We start from the raw sequence: 12,220 nt of genomic DNA, 5'->3' as shown, positions 1-12,220 counted from the left end.
CCACACTTGTTTGTCACTGCCTTTTTGGTGAACCTAAACATAAAATCTAGGACTGTTCTCTTAGTTCTATTTGACTCTTAGTTCCATCGTGACCATTTGTCACGAGTTATGTTGATTGCTAGGCAGGGTAAATTAACTAATGACAACATTAACATAGCTTAATAATCATAAGTAATTTTGTGGAATGGCAACTGTTGCAATGGTCTTAACCCTAACCCTTAATCTTTACATGTGGCCAACAATATCAATGAAATGAATTAATAATTCTGCAAAGACTAAAACCCTGGCATCAAGGTGAACCATTTCTCAGAGCAAAGTGCTGAAAAGTGTAAAGAATCTGTTCTATGATGGCAAGTGTCCATCTCTCAGCACATTCACATAGGCGTAGTTCACATAGTTAATCTCTCAACCATAGGCTAACCTAACAAATCGAATCCTTTTAAAGACAGCCACGGCTTGAAACATTTTTGTGCAGTGAAAGACCAAATCATCTTCCTCATTTCTCTTTCTCTCTCTCTCTCTCTCTCTCTCTCTCTCTCTCTCTCTCTCTCTCTCTCTCTCTCTCTCTCTCTCTCTCTCTCTCTCACACACCAACTGTACTGTACTGTCCTGTACTGTATACACACACATCTACAAAATCTCCCATATGCTGAACCTTGAACAAACATCTCAAGGAAAAAAGTTCTGTTAGTAAATAAAAGAGTGCTGACAAAGCTTGCAACATGCCTTGTACTCACCTCTGAAGTCCCAACGGAGCTGTGAGAGAAGAGACACTGCTCAGCAGGGAGAACAGGGTGCGATAACCTCTCTAAATTTAACAGAAACAGACATTGTCTCGGGGCACTGTTCCCCCCGAGTGTCTCTAAACATGGCCCGCATAGCTGGCTTTGCTGCTTATCGTCCTCCTTAGCGTGAGCTATAGCCATACAAGGCTCTACATCGGAGACTGTCACCACGTTGCGGAGGCAGGGGCCAGCTATCTGGCAGCTCCCTGTCGCCACTGCCACGTGGGAGATAAAGGGCTCGACCGGCGGGTACCTTTGTGATGGCACTGGGCCCTGGAGGAGGAATGTCAGCGTAAGTGGTCCACCACCCTACATCCCGCCACCTCCATCTCCCCCCCCCTCACCCCTGCACCGCCGCCTTGGTGATTTTCCACTGTTCCCATGCCCTCTGACTGCGGAGGTGACTTCTCATGATCCTCTGGTAAGGACTGGGGGGGGGGGGGGGGATTAGTGGTTCAGAGGTGAATACACGGACAGAAAATGCAAAGAGGCATTTTCGTTGGGTCTCTGCATTCAAAATGTAATGTTCAGATCTGTGGCAGACTTTCTTTTTTCCGATGGGTGTCTTGTTCTTTCTCACACAGAAGTACCTCTCCATGTGTGAGACTGAAGAAACACACAAGTTAAAGCCTTGATTTCACAACACATGCCGAGCCTCCCTTAAACATGTTTGTGAACATGTATACACACTTACTGCTGAAACATTTTGATACATTTGTTAAAAGGGGTATCAGTTAGTCATGTTGCTATCACATATTCTCACATCTTCTGAGGAGAAATTTGAATAAGGATATACTCAAATTGAAGTATATAATCATGTAAATATTAGGGTAACTATTGCAATTATGCTATATAACGTACACTATTAAAAGTGGTATTTTGATACAAAAAACATTTGAAAAAAGTACTGTTAATGAGAATATGATCAAACTCTTGCCTACTGTATGGCCATTGTTCATGACAAAAGAAAGAAAGCATAACAGTTTTGTCAAGTAGATCCCAGACCCTTTTACCCATTTGGTTGTTTGCTTCATTCGAAATTTGATAATTTATTCATTGAGACAATCCCTTCCTCCACTGCTCTTTCCTTTAAACAGATACATCATATCCATCCTGTCTGTTGCACATAATTATGGTCTAAGCTCCATTTAATTTAGCCTGAGGCCCTGTTCTATTTTCTGGACTTGATCTTGTTCTCTACCTACACCATGTCATGTTCAATAATAAAGGCATGCCAAATGTCTGTTACATCCTGTCGAGGCAGTCACTCATTGTTCTGTAGGTCTTTTCATTGAGTAAATTAACCTTCCCTTTGGACACACTATTATTTTCATTGCTTTTGTTTTCTAATTGACTGTAGTAGCATTACTCCCTGTACAGAGATCTGTAGATGGTTACAAAATCAAAACGCTATTAAAAGAATGTAAAGTGCATCCCTGTTGATTGAACAGGCTTGTGAACAGGCTTGTATTAGGAATCCTAACGCTAGCCTGTGAAAAGAATACTGTGCCAACTTACCTGGCACAAAGGAAGCGTCTCGGACCCTTGAAAATTGTTTAGAGAGGACCGTGGCAAAACAAAATTGGGACCATGGTTTAATGATTTACTTGAATGCATCGTAGCATGGTTGATTAAGATGCGAAAAGCTTGAGATGTTTAGTGATCCCTCTTACAGCTTGCATGAGGGGAAGAAGTGTCAATGAGTCAATAACAACAACAATGGCCAGGTTTCCCAGATTTGTTAAGAAGCTCTTAACGCTAAGAGCTTCTTAAGAGCATTCTAAGTGCGTTCTAGAGCGTTCTTAGAACGCTCTTATGAAGCTATTAGCATTAAGAGCTTCTTAACGAATCTGGGAAACCCGGCCCATAACAATTCATCAATCACACACATGCATGTTGCATGCAATGTTTTCTGTTAAATATTGTTTTAATCTGTCCAATCTGATCTGTGCTCAGTTCATACAAATGTAATTGAAATGTGAAAAGAAACAGAACATAACAATAGTCCCCAAACTGTCATGACATCTAACATTCATTTAAATAAGTGGATCCCCTTTGTGAGTAACAGAACAAATATTTTGTTGATTTATCCAAACCATAGGCTCTCCCTGATGTTCCTACCATCAACACTTAAGTGTATTACTGTAGTTAACATGTTTTTTTTAATCATTTTGATCCCATCATGTGAATTCATTTTCAACTTTCAGAAAGAAATATGAGACAATAAAAAGGCAGGAGTCATTAGAATGGAAAACTCATTCATGACTTTTACTTTTTCAATAATGTAAGGGAGTCTGATGGTGAAGTTTGGTGAAAGAGCTTTGCACTGTCTGATACTGCCCTCTGAAAATGAGATTTTAAGTAATCATTTTCATCTTCAGAAGGATGGTGATCCGAAAGGATGAAAATACTTTATAAATAGAATGACCAGTGTAACCAATTATTTATTTATGTAATCTTACAACACACGTACTTTAAATATAGGTAAAAATAGAACAAAATATACAATTTTTGAATTGATAGTGTTATGTATTAGGCTGCAGACTGTACATCATTGATGCACTAAACAACATCTGCAATCCTATTTCCATTTCCATGTGGTATAATGATAATTTATGATAATGAAAATCCCAGGCTTCCAGCAAATGTAAAAGCTGAGTCGGCTGTCAAGCGGAATCTTTTCTGCCACAGGGGCCTTCAACTCGTTTTATGTTGTCACAGTTGGAAGTTAATTTAAAGCTACAGTGAAATTAAACACTGGAATGGCATAGGTAGGGCAATGTCCAAGTGCCAAGAAAAAAAGTGGTAAAAAAAAAACGTTATCTTTGTGACATTCCATTGATTCATTTCTTTGTCTGCGGTGTCAAACTTTGGGGTGTGAGGACTGTGGACTGACAAAGAGGTGTTGATAGGATCCAGTAACCTTACTCTCACGCCTCGCTTGTTGTTCATAGTTCTAATGTAGGTGTCTACAGATGGACCTCTCCAGAGCCTGCTGACGGTGGCCCATCACTGCAAATTGTACGTCACACCTCACACAGTCTTGAAAAAGGTTGGGAAGAAACCATTGTGTTCATAAAGGAAAAGAATTGGCTCTCGCTTTCCCTTTCACCTCAATTCCAAATCATCGATTCAATTGATGTGTTTATTACCGTAATCCAAGCCTTTTGGAGATTTTAGGTTATGAGAATTCCAGGGCTTTCAATCTGTGCCCAGAGTAGATGTGCAAACAACAGTTATCACTGAACACAGAAGATGGCATCTCTCACAGACCATATGGTGGAACTAGAGGCACTCTAACACATGGGGCCACTGCTGATATTAAGAACACTTTAATTACTCTCTGCTTGAAAAAGACAAAAGACAAAATGTTGTTGATCGGTCACTGCACAAAACCCTGTTCTTTCTTTGCGGGTGCCCAGAAATGGAGGGTGCAGGCAACAGCTGTTACACTATTGTCTCCAAATGTCTTGGCAAAACCTCAAACTCCCAAACATGTAAGTAAGAAGTTGCTGTCTTTCAGGGACAATACAGGATTTACTGTTTTGATAGATTGATCACATATTTTTTTACCGTAGTGCAACGTAGGGTAGAGTTAACAGTTAAATAACAAGCCAAGAAAACTAAGTCAAAATCAAAATATGCTTGATTGATGATTGACTTGATGAACATCAAATTCAATTCTTGAAATCTTCAATAGCATCAAACTGCTACTGTTTTTGAAGTGCTCCCGTGAATTGACATCTGTTCTCATCAGGTATTACATAAATACATAAAAAAGCTGAAAACCATGTCTCATTTTTTGTATTATTATCTTTAGAAACAGAAAAAGCTTGGCCAAGTGTGGTTACACACATTATTTGTGCTGGTTTGTAAGAGCACTAAAAACCTAGACACAGTATACAGATCATTTCACTGATGAACATAATTTCACTTAATAATTCCTTGTTTAGAATTGTTGTTTGAGATCCCTCTCAAGATGCTTTGCATAAAAATGTAACAAAACATAACTTGAAGTTCAAGTTTATTTGAGGACATCATTATACCAAGTGCAGTGAAGTGTACAGTACAAGTGAATGACAATGGTATAATCAAAACAACTTTCTTGAGGGGTGACACACATCTAGGAGTTGAAATACAGCTGTCACATTGTATGCCTTAGGACTGTCATGACTGACAATGAGAGACATCTGAAAATAGAGCTGGACAAATAGGGAGGGGAGGGGTACAGTCAGGGCATAGTGAATACATGTTATATCACTGCAGATGACATTGCAAAACTCTGTTCAGTCCAACCTCAATTGCCCACTGGCTGAAAAAATACAGATCCACTGACTTGGTTGGTGGAAAGCAAGTTATTTTTGGTGTTGTTGGTTGTTGGTGAAGTGTGTGCCGGGGGGTGACATTTGATTCTGCACATTGTGTTTATTGCATCACACTATATTCAATGTCTGTGCACAAATATATTTTAGGGGCATTTCTGCCTTTATTCTAATTTGTTTGACAGAGATAGTGTGAAGGGGACAGGAAATATAGGAGAGAGAGAGGGTGACATGGGGTAAATGACTTGAACCCAGGCGAAGCCTCAACCTACATAGTGCACACATTTATCAGGTGAGCCACCGGGGAGCCCCTGTGTACAGATTTAAATGACCAAAAAACTCAGCAGGTTTAAAAAGTTTTGCAGGTTTCAATTGGAGGTCTCAATTACAGGTTTAAAAATCAAAATATGCTTGATGCTTTTTCTATAATTGCCCAAATACAATATTATTTTAGGGTTCTGATGGGTTCCTGGATTATCTGCAAATTCTGTGAACGGCACGTTCACTCTTTTTAAGTTTTGTTCAATAAGGTGCCAGATTTGTAGGGACTTCCAGGCGAAAAACACACTGTTAAGAGTCCTGTACCCAGGGTTGCCCAACCAGTCAATCGCTGCGTGCGCATGAACTTACCCAGTATCCAAGAAGATTAACCTTGATAGTAGCCAAGTAAATGAGTATGGCCATCATCAATAAATGTATCTGAAAAGGTATTTTATTGGAAAGTACTATCTTATATATATTAGACGTGGATTGTTACCGACATAAACCTTAGGTAACTGCAGGGTAAAGCTTGGCCATCTTTACCTACTCAGTGGTATTTACCCAATAACACATTATAATTTACCAAATGTATCTCCTGTAGTTACCAACTTACTACCAGTGGTATTTAAATAGTAATATTTATAAGTTTCCAGGTAAAGGCCAAGTTTTGTTTTCTGTCTTTACTTAATTATCACCAGTGAAAATTACCCAGTAATAACCAGCAAGTTCGTATTTAGTTAATGGGTAAATACTTTTTTCTCTGTATTTACCACCTTGGTAACAATCAGTATTACCCAATAAAACACAAAACATATCCTTTATTTTCTACGTAAATACCAAGTCCTTAAGGGGTAAATACTTAGAATTTTCTCTGTATTTACCACTTTGGTACCAATCAGTAATATCCAATAATACATTAAACACACCCTTTATTTTCTATGTTAATACCTAGTACTTAAGGGACTGTAAAAGGAAGGGTTAACTGGTCATTGACATAGTCATTGATTGACCTCTTAATAGTTACTTACACACTGTCACGACGGTCTGCCAGTCCAGAGGCACTGTCCCCGATGTCCACGCGATGTTGCAGAGTTGTGTCAACCAAGACAGCCCTACAACATCCAGAGCCTTAAGGAACTTGGGCGGGCGGACCTCATCCACCCCAGGGGCCCTGCCACCGCGGAGCTTTTCAACCACCTCTGCGACCTCAGCCCCAGAGATAGAAGGGCCCCCCCAATGTACCCAGACTCTGCCTCCATGTCGGAAAGCTCAAGGCGCACTTGTTCCGGACCACAATGGTACTTAGGAATAGTTTGCTTGACCCAATGTTAGTTTCCTCAAGGATTACAATGACTCTTGCTTAGAGACTTGTTGCTCTTGTGGTTAGTGGTAACTGATTAAAATGTTTGTACTTGCTGTGATATATTGTTTTTAATGTTACTTGTTTTATACAGGTACACTTGCACTTATAGCGGTTCATGTTGTTTAATTGTAACTTGTTTAACTACATGTTCTTATGGTTCTTCCCTTTGGCACTTATTTTGGTTGTTCACAATATGTGCTTCATGTTTTGGCTACTAGCAATGTTTTGGGGTTATCATGTTGTTATTATCAGTGACCTATTCACTTTGTAAAGCTCTCTCTTAAAAGTCACTTTGGATAAAAGCGTCTGCTAAATGTAAAAGGTATATTGTTTCTTTTAACAAAGGAACATATAGGGATGATTGACAGCTATCACTCACTCCATTTCTGCTCTGTAGAACATTTGAGCCCTCCTTAGCTGTCCATACATCACATGCTTCAGCGCCGCTTCCTCTTCCCCTTTCTCCTCCATGTCACTATATCTAAAGTCACCTTACCCCACAGGGGGTGTCTGCGGAAATCACTTACACACAGTACCCCTCTCCCCAATTAGTAGGCACCCCTTAACATTTAGTAGACGCTCTTATCCAGAGTGACTTACAGTAAGTACAGGTACATTGCCTGTAGGGAAGGGTGAAGTGCCTTGCCCAAGGACACAACATCATTAGCTCGGCCGGGAATCGAACTGGCGACCTTCAGATTACTAGGCCCATTCCTTAACCGCTCAGCCACCTGACTCCACCCCTTAAGGCATTGGCCAGCTACCAAGCCAGACATGCTTATTATCAACGCTCCATTTAAAACATGCTTTTTAGCGCTCCCTATCAAGAAAGGAATTCGTGAATTTGAAATTGTGTTTGCAAGTCTCATTATGAAATTAAATGTATCTTCAGTATGTCTGGTCTATGCATTCTACATCATTGAGTCTAATGCATTTAATGGATTTGTGTATGTCTGTTGCACAAACTGGACATGTTATATTAACATATACATTCGTTCCAGATGTGCAGTAGTCAACAAAGGGATGTGGGACCAGGTGAGGGTCAACCATGGGAAGGAGTTTAACCTGTACATGCAGGAAATCCCCCTAAAACAATGAAGCTTGCAGCCATCTTGAACTGTGCACTGAATGCGCATCCACCTCTACATTTCCACCAGAATTCCACTATCAAAATATTACAATTACGAAACAATCACAATCAAAAACTTAATTTTCCCGTTTTTACAGTTTTGGAACACAAAAACCGCTACAGAGCTAGTGATTTCTGTTGTTCTTTTTCAACATTTTTTTGCTCTGGTTTTAAAACAGAAAAAGCAAGTTTGTTTTCGGTTTTTCCGATTTGGTTTTGAAACGGAAAACTGAAAGAAGGAAGAGTACACGGATTGCCATAGACCTTCTCTTCATGTAATGTAGCAAGTCAAACACATGGTGGTGCATTAACGTTAGTTTAGAACAGATTCTCAATAGTCATGCTCATCGGTAGCCTGACATTGTCATACTCATAATTCTAGTCAGAATATGAGTCTGATAACTCTCCATTGGGCTGTGAGTATGGGGCAAACAAATGCCTCTTCGCTCAATTGGATAGACCTACAACCAATCAGAGCAACGTAATATGTTGTTTGTTGAATACAAATTCAACCCAAGTGCTCTGTCGTGACATTTGATTACGTTACTGTTGATCATCTGTCCATCATCGTATAAAGCCCGCCCTGACAATTTCATTGGTCCGAACAGCTCCTGTTCGGACATAGTTTTTCCACAAACGTGCCCCCCAGACCCAACCTCCCGAGCAATTTTTGTGTGGGCGGGAATAAATTGGGCTGGCAGCCAGGTTAGCTCATGGGCTTTGTTAGACCCTTTTTACCTGGGCCAGTGCCCCAGTATAAATCTATTGTTCCCCAGTAAAATCTAAAGTTTCAGTTATAACAATTTACTTTATTAGTCAGTGCATTAATTTCGATTGATAATCCCAGAAAAAATCAATGCAGTATCCCAATCAATGCTTGTAAAAGTGTTTAACCGAAAACACAAACCGATGCATGCAGGATTCCATGTTAGCGCGCTCTCCTGAGACTCATACCATTTTTAGGAGAGGGGGGGAGGGTTTCATTATGAAACAGGCTACATTTTACTTAAGCAACAATACAATGTTATGTTGTGATTTTTTTAAGTAATGGTGAGTATTTCAGTTCAAAGTAAATTGGTTACAATTTCTTAAAATATTTAAGACGAACATGATTATCGCTGGCATCGCGCCTGGGCCCCCCACCACGGCTGGGCCCCAGAAATCTTCCCCCCCCCCCCCTCCTCCTTTTCCCACTTTAGGGCGACCCTGCATGAAGCACACAAAAAAAACACTATTTGCGCCCAAATTAATGCGAAAATGTGCTTGCTCGCATCAACAATTGATGTCCCTGCCAAAGCTGATATCAAACTTGCGTCCCTGAACTGTAGTATAGTGGGGTAAGCAAGGGGAGTTGTTATAGCCTAGTAGTGGATTGTGCACAGCAAGCTTTAAAGAAGAAAAAGGGATATCAACAGGGCCAATGGGCAAATTGCGCTTTTCCGTGTCATGCAAATGCATTCACTGAAGTGAACTCCAGTTCTTAGTAAAACCTCAAGATGGTACAGTCATCACAGTTATTAGGATAATTCTTCCAAGTGAGTTGTGATGCTCTTAAAAGCCTTCGATTTGTGTCAATCGGTCAGTTACCTCCCTACATTCCTTTAAGAAAGTTAATTTAATCTGAAACCTTTAACAGTTTAGCTCACAATGACGTTGGCAACTAAGCCAAAGAGAATTCCACTACATAAACCCAGTCATCCATATTCTGCTCCTGCAGTTGACCCAATGAATGCTGCCTGTCACAATTGCAGGGATGAATACTGATCTTGGCTTGGTGTAATGCTTCATTGCATCCATGCCTGCCTCCTTCTACTCCCACTCCCTCCAGGACACAAAACACAAAAAGCAAAAAGCTCAAAAAGCTCAAACTAGATAAATTGCTGGCATCATTGGTACGTTTCACAATAATGGGATACTTTGGTCATGATCATCTGACCAGACACTTCCAATAGTCACTTGGGTCTTCCTTAAGTTGACAATTACAGTAAGCTATTGAGGAGAATTGGAATGGAAGGGGTAGCTGCCCTCATTAAAACTATATACAAGTTCAAGAAACAAGTAAAATACCATATTCTCAGATAACTGGTAGGAAATCCATTGTTTTTACATTTCATTTATTCTTAAAATATTAATTACATTCATTTTATAAAGTAACTTGGTTCAATAGTCTAATGTGCAGTGCCTTCAATAATGTTCTTTCCCCCTTGATTTTCCTTGCTACTGTACTATGGTGTCAAGAAATGGAGGGACTATATAAAATATATACTTTAACAACGTTTAGATTGCACATTTAAAACAGTGGAATAAGGAAAAGAAAATCTAATCTAACATTATGGAGGGCACTGCATGCCACGTTTCGCAAACTCTGGCTCATAACGAGTTGTACATCATTACGTTGTACATATCATTTTGCTCGGAAAGTCTGTAGTCTTTATGTTCCTGTCACTGTTACTGTTATGTACTGTTACATATGTAAAATGTTAGTGTAGGAAGTTACTGTGTGAACCATCCAATGTGGTGTAAGAGTTAGTTTTGTTGTCCATAGCATGTGGATCCAGTTGCTGCTACTGCGTTGAAAGCTAATGGGGATCCAAATAAAGGAAGACTCTTTTTCTCCAATTGTGTTCCAAGGGCACAGTTACTCTACTGTTTCATGGAGATAGTTACGCATGATCGCCAGCTGCCTTTTACCATGAATTATGGATACCAGATAAAGTTCACTCACCTCCCGCCACTGGTCTGTTTAATCCTCTGTGTGTGTGTGTGTGTGTGTGTGTGTGTGTGTGTGTGTGTATGTGTGTAAGTTTGTGTATGTGTTTGTGTATAAGAGTGAGATTTTATCTATGTGTGCCTGCCCCATGTTTTGACATGTGGGCTCACAGTCTAGTATGTGTATGGGACTGAATTGGATGTGTGCACTTTCAGGTGCTGTATGTCTGAAACTGTGCACACACACACACAGAAAGGAAACAAGGCTTTTTTTACACGAGTAGCCGACACCAGCGAAATGCTTCATTTGCTACCTGTATTTATGCTTTGCACCTCGTAGAGTTGTTTTTCCAGTTTCTACTCACAGCCTACAATTTCCTCTCTCCTTCACCCCCACTTTAATAATAGAGAATGAATTTCACCTAAGAGTGTTGACAACTGTGGTTTTAGAATAGGCCTGTGCCCAGTACTGTTTACACACTGCAACCAGCTCAGAGGTTTGCCAGCACACTTTTTCTCCTTCTAGGAAAAACATGAAAGGTGGTTAATAAATTGACAGTTGCGGAACAAGTTATAGGGGACCTTTTGGACTTACTAATTATTTTTAAATGTTGTTCATTCATCTGCTATATGTAATATGGATGTCAAATATAATTCTTAGTCTGAGAATAATACTGAACTGTATTTATCAAAATTTGATGGTGGGGTTTTTAACCTGCAATCTCTTGAATTGCAGTCAAGTGCTCTAAAGACTGAGTTGTACCCTCCTAACAACAATCCTTGTTTCTTTCTTTTTTTTTGACATTAAAAAAACTAAAGGTACCCCATTGCACCTTGAACATTTGAATACATTTATAGGCATGTTGGTACAGCAAACTCAGTTAAGTTGAGAATTTAGTGTACAACAACATTTGAGTTTTGAATTGATTTGTCTTCCATCACAACCCCTATTTGGATCTATTAGATTTATATTTTATCTAAGGAATGCACCTTTGGCGTATGCCACTTAATACTTTAAATGCTCTTACATCTGATAGTGACAACATCAGTACACCACCAGTATCAGGGTAAACTGACGTTTAGTTAGAAATGATGAGACCCTATAGTTTTTTTCATTCATGTGACAAAAATAAAAAATAAGAAACAGAAGCTTCATTCTGCCTTGGTTGATTCACCAAGGCAGAATGAAACTTCAAAACCAGGCTTCACCCCAGTTGAAATTAAACCCTATTTGTTGCTCACAGCTAAATACCTTCTCCAAAACTCCTGTCCAAGTTAAATGGCTTGGTTGTGCAATGCACAGTGCGCCAAACAAAAACATGCAGAGGAAATATATTTCAAATGATCATCTCTAGAATTACATCTGTGGTACAGTATGTGACAATAATTTTCTACTTATTTACTTTTTTATAATTGTGAAAATCTCAACTACAGGATGTACATTTACCTTTAGTCATTTAGCAGACACTCTATTCCAGAGCGACTTACAGTAAGTACAAGGACTTTCCCCCGAGGCAAGTAGGATGAAGCGCCTTGCCCAGGAACACAACGTCAATTTGCAAAACCAGGAATCGAACTGGCAACCTTCTGATTAATAGCCTGATTCCCTAACTGCTCAGCCATCTGACTCCCATGTAAAAACGCATCCATA

This window comes from Hypomesus nipponensis, chromosome 21 (genome assembly GCF_054491055.1).
Source record: "Hypomesus nipponensis isolate SF chromosome 21, ASM5449105v1, whole genome shotgun sequence".
NCBI classification, from domain to species: Eukaryota; Metazoa; Chordata; class Actinopteri; order Osmeriformes; family Osmeridae; genus Hypomesus; species Hypomesus nipponensis.
This window is presented reverse-complemented; position numbering follows the sequence as displayed.